We start from the raw sequence: 6000 nt of genomic DNA on the forward strand, positions 1-6000 counted from the left end.
TATATATATATATATATATATATATATATAGGGCCCAGGTGCCAGCAAAGGTTAACCGCATCCGCAGTTTCACCCGATTTTCTTGTAGTGAGCTACAATGTGATAAAACTAAAAGAGGAAAGATTCTATTAGCTATGCTGTAAAACACAGCAGCCCCTGAGCAGATAAATGTGTCTATCCAAGTGCCATGTCAATCAGGCCAGCTGCATCTCCTCACATGTTTCGATTCTTTAAATATGATTACCTACAACTGGTTACTGAGTCAGATATGAGGCAAGGCAGAAAACTGCTACTGCCAGCAATTTTTTGATAAGCATCATCATTGTCCAATGAAAGATTAAGAGAAAAGTGGCAAAAATGACAAACCTCTGCGACATGCTGAACAAGTTAAAAATATATATTATATTACGATGTTAATGCAAGCTAGTTGGTGCTTTTTATTTTTCTGGGCCCACCATCTGGTAATTTAAACCATTCATCTAGTAGAACCCCATCATCGATGAGCCACGGCCAAAATTCCCTCCATCAGACAACCCTTTCCATCTGATTGGTGGCTCACAAAATGGAAGGTTACAATCAACAGCTTTCACTAAAAGAGAAAAACATGGGTCCAATTGATCAATTAGGAGTTAGAATCATCCCAACAGTGGAGATTTTCACAGCATGCCCCATCCACATGAGGCCCACCAGGCTGTTTGGTGTAGCCAAACATTATATATTGTTTCCTTCAAAATGCATCATGCTTCATCAATCAAAGTTGGGAAATTGACAACCATCTACAAAATGTTTTCAAATTTCAGCTGAAAATTCTATATTATATTTCAAAGTCACTACTAACCATAAGTGCATGCAATGTGTAAAGCTGTGTGGATGCAAAACCATACTGAATTGTGAAAATTCAATTCTATGAAGAGGAAATGACCAAACTGAAATGATTTTTCCAAGTATTTAAAATTAGGAAGTAGCCCTTCAATGGAAATCTACTTCTCATGCAAAGCCCAATCATCACACCTTTCGGATGATTCTAGGCATTTGATAGGAAGTGAGTCTTGTGGGAAAACCGCAACGGTTTAAACAATCTCAGGCAACCGTTCACGTTCAATTAAGAGAGTTCATCCAAGCACTTAGTATTGTCATCCAAGCACTTAATATTTCTCTCCTTTATCTAATAATGAGAGAGAGAGAGAGAGAGAGAGAGAGAGACGATGGAAGATGGGAGGATCAGTTGCATATTTAACAGGGTGGGGAGCTATATGATACTCTGGCAGGGTATGACGCTTGATACGCAGGTACTCGGAACTTGGACTCGTGACTCACAATCAATTAAATTAAACAGTCTAAATTATGAAACTTACTGTATTTAAGTATCATGCAGAAAATCATATTATTGGACACTTCCTATCCTCTTATTAGAAAATACGTTTAAACAGGACCGTTGGATGCCTTTTCATTTTAATAGTCCAATAAATGCCCACTAATTTTCGGTTGATGATACAGTTAAACTCAATCTCATAATTTGGACTGTGTAATTTTAATTATGTATGATTTTTATGTAAATTTCTTAGTGCATGTGTATCATCTATCATATTCTGCCAGAGTATCAAAGTATAGTGTCAAAGTATTGTATAGTTCTTCTGGAAGACGTAGGGATGGGGCTGCTTTGCGGCTTTGTCATTATCGACGAATCACGCAAGCAACCGAAAAGAGGGCCTCGTATAGTATAGTCCTAGGAAGGACGGTGAGGGATCTTTCTCCACTTTCTCGCCCTGCTCCTCTTTTGAGTACTGCTCTCACATGGAACGTCTGTACGGATGATCCAAGCTGTTCATTAGGTAGGATGCACCTTTTGGGTGCCTGAACGTGAAAGATCGAGCTGATCCCTTGTTAATGTGGGCCGTAGGTCTACAGAAGGATAGGATGCTTGGAAGGAATTGATTGACTGTCCATAATGATTTGGATGTGTAGTTCATGAGATGAGATAACTGTCCTGGTTCTCTGATCTGGAGAGTCTACACGGTGGGTCTCTGCTGATGGACGGTTTTTCTTATCTCCTGTGGGTTAGACTCATGTGTTGGTTTCCCACTATTTAGATAAGAGTACTGACTATTAATTACATCTTAAATATTATTTTCCTTTTGTAGTTTAATCATCCATTGTGTTGCACATCTCATTTGATGAGGGAAATGAGGCCATTGATTTAATAAATTCATGAACTAGGTGAATTCATGAATTTGCATTGGACTTGGACACATAAAATTTCAAAGTCTAATGAAGATTTAAAGACCTTGAATTTAAAAGCATTTATACCAATGTTAGAGCATTTATTATGATGAAATAACTTTGAGGGCTTGTTTAAAAAATGAAAGGAAACTTAATTTTTCATTAAATCCAATGAAAGAAACGTCATTTTCCAACTTTGAGGGTCTGTTTGAAAATGTTAGAGCATTTATTATAATGGATTAACTTAGAGGGGCTGTTTGAAAATGAAAGGAAATTAACTTTCCATTCCTTGTTAAGCCTTTATTTTGTATAGGAATTTGTGGGAAACACAATTTCTGGCTTCTTTTTATTAGAAAATTAATAAATTTAGTTTTCCACTTCCATATCTAAGAAATATATTTTTTCACATAAAGATGAGTTTTTCAAGAGTTAAAATCCAAATATGCCGCCACCTACCTTAAATAAGGTCACATGTGTCATATTTGCTAATGTAACCCCATCGTATTTTGGTCCCCATAATTTAGACAATGCCATTATAATGTCATGTGTGCCAATCATGCCATTTGGTTCTTATAACCTTGCGTTTGTCACATTTAGTCCTTGAAACTCATGTATTTGATCCCTATAACTCAAAATTGTCATCCACCTGTTTGGACAAGATCTGACAGATCCAGATTGAATGATATAAATGCAGCCTCATAGTAGGTACGAAATCTTCACGACGTATGTTAAATATATAAAGGACAACTTATTAATGATCAGGTCTTCAAAGAGTCATGTTACTTAGGTAACTCGTAGATAAGAAAGATGAACTGTTAGAGCTACGTTAGTATCGAAGCATGATCGATAACCGATTATCTTGATAAAAATGTGTTCAATGATGGCAAAGCACAAACAATCAAAGGCAACGACCTCTTTACAACTGACAATATACGGTGTTGCCATATAAGCAGTAGTTATTCTCATGCCCCCACTAGAGAGTCTATAAATAATGAGTGGGAACGCAAAACAAAATGGGAGAATCAATCAATCAATTAAAACTAACCCAAATAAATCAACTTCGGTACAACATTGCTTATTTAGTCCTTCAGGACACTTATCATCTCCTCCATTCATCAATGTGGAACCAGTTCATCATCACTTTACATCGGCTGACTTAGTCGAAATCAGTAGCCATCATTCCCTTCCATCTGCACTCGTGTGACAGATCTGAAGGAAGATCGACAATAACTTATAATTTTGGCATTGCTTATTTCTCCCTCATTAGCCTATTGCTCAGTTAAGCACCTCGCTGCTCTTAGCCAAGATAGTGATTTGTGTTAGTGACAAATTTTAATTTTGACCTCCATCACTAATTTTTGTTCGACCAAACACTTGTTGCACTTTTTAAAAGTCATTTATTTCCAAGACAAAAAAGAACTCATTGGAGAAAGAGATCTAACCATTGCAAATCACTTGATAAGTGCACTCGACAATTGGTAGAGTAAACAGTTGGTCTCCCACCATTTAGTTTAACCGCTTTATCTCGACATTAGGGGCCAGTGGTATTCAGTTTGAATTATACCAAAATTGGTTCTGGCAGTTAGTGCACTTATTTGTCTATTTGTCAATCACATGCGTCTGTGTGTCAAGGAGTCAGTTGAGCCCTTAGAAGCTGAAGATTAAAGACACATGAAGACTTGGAGTATTGAGGAGTGAAGAATGGGTATATGAGGTGCCTTGGTGACTTGTAACACCCTGTACTTTTCAGTACTCAGGTTTTACCATGAATACCTAACTTATTAAATCGTACGTTAATGGTTCTAGAACTTAACTATCAGAATCCACCGTTCATCAGACTGACAACCTCTTGTAAGACGACTTGGGTACTTAATTAAACAATATAATCATCGAACTTTAAAAACAATGGTTTAAGTGTATCTATATTAGCCTAGGAACATTTAAAAACATTGATGATCAAATATGAGCATGATCCGTCAGTTGAATCATCGGGTATCATTAGATAGAACACAAAATCATTTGATGTGGGCCTACTTGAGCATGGGAACTGTTTGATCAATGGATTGATGTCCCATCTATGTGAGTAGAAATGAATGGACGTAGTGGATTGGTTCACACATCATTATGGACCCCACACAAAACCTGGGTGGGCATAGTGTGTGTGCACTTGTTGTGCACTGAACACTGAAACCCAATCAAACTGGGTTGACCTAAGCCCAAAGAAGAAAAAAATCCTCATTCCTTTCGAGTTTTCTCGCCACTTGCGGTTTAAATAGACTGAGCCCATGTGATGATCAATGGCCCAGAATGCCCCTCTAACTCAATGATCTGAATGGTCCATTGTGTTGGGGTGACAAATCTAGATAAAACCCAATCTTCTCTACACATTGGAATGCACGTACGTGCACACGACAGCGGGCACAAATCAAGTTATATGTTTGGAGTTTTATGAAAATGAAAACTTCAGTACAGTTGCTATGCTAGCAATCCTCGGAGAATTTTTCCTTACATCTCAGTCATCCACCTCAACAAATCCTAGCCTCACAACCCAATCGTTTTAGGGTTTTCATATGCTAAAGGATAGCGTGGAAAGAATCTTTCCATTTCGGTATCATGGCCAAATCTCCAACATTCCATGTCCTTTAAAAGCCTCGTTAGTGCATCTTGGATGTCAAATCTACGGCTTCTAAAATTTCCTTTGCTTTGGCTATGAGGTCTTGTATGAGATCTCATTGCTTCAAGAAAACTGCGTCGAGAGAGAAAATATTACGAACCATTGGTATTTTGTTGATCTTTGTCCAAATGGTGGGTTTTACAAGGTCTCTACGGTCTATCTGGTCTGTCCAGTAACATTAGAATGAAGGATTAACCCTCCGATTGTAAATTACCATTATTAGGGCCATCATCTTCCCAGTTAAGCCAAAGATACCCATCTCCTTTTAGTGGACCCCATCTTCTGATCTGATACGTCCAATATGTGGTCCTCAACACTAGAAATGCATTTGCGTCATGCAATTAGAAGCTCAAGTTACAATCTCAAACTCTCACAATTAAGAGTCGTTAATTTGTAACTAATCTAGCAATTAATTGAGATAAAAGCGTCTAAAAATACGTTAATAAAGCCCTATAATAAGCTAGATTCTAGGGCAACTCGTTCTCAAAATAAAAAGTAAAAGAGAGAGTTGACTCGGGTTGTGTCGCACGGGTCAGCTCATCGAGTCTTTTGGGCGATTCTAACCAAATTGGGATGTGTTTGGGCTGAGTCTTGACTTTGTGAAGAGTCCATAGAATCTAAGGAAAGGAGGAGTACCTTAGAGAAGGGGAAAGCTTGATAATCTCACTGCTTTGTTGCCACATCAAGACAATGGGAGAGAAACTGGGTTGCGTTGAGTCATTGACTCATTAGCGAGTCGAGTTGGGGTTTGCTGTCAAGTTTCGAACTTGTTTTAACGTGTTTAGATGGCTTGATTAGATCTAAACTCCTTGCATGTCTAGCTAGAGATGCTAGGTGAGTCAGATCTGAGTGCTCTCTATCCGACAAAAGGTGGGTTTAATGACTTCGTCAACCTCAGGTTGGAATCCGAGTTTGAGCAGGTTGCACCTTGCCTCGTTGGGTTAACTCGATAATCCAAATAGCCAAGTTTTTGTCGTGCTCAACCTTGGTTTGAGTCATGTGGCTATCAGAGTTACCAGTTCGTCGACGAAGTCTAAAAGAGAAGAAAGAGCATAAGGATGGAGAGATGGGGAGATGAGTGTTGTTTGTCGAGTCCTAGCAAGTTG

Source organism: Magnolia sinica, chromosome 9 (genome assembly GCF_029962835.1).
Source record: "Magnolia sinica isolate HGM2019 chromosome 9, MsV1, whole genome shotgun sequence".
Classification (NCBI taxonomy): Eukaryota; Viridiplantae; Streptophyta; class Magnoliopsida; order Magnoliales; family Magnoliaceae; genus Magnolia; species Magnolia sinica.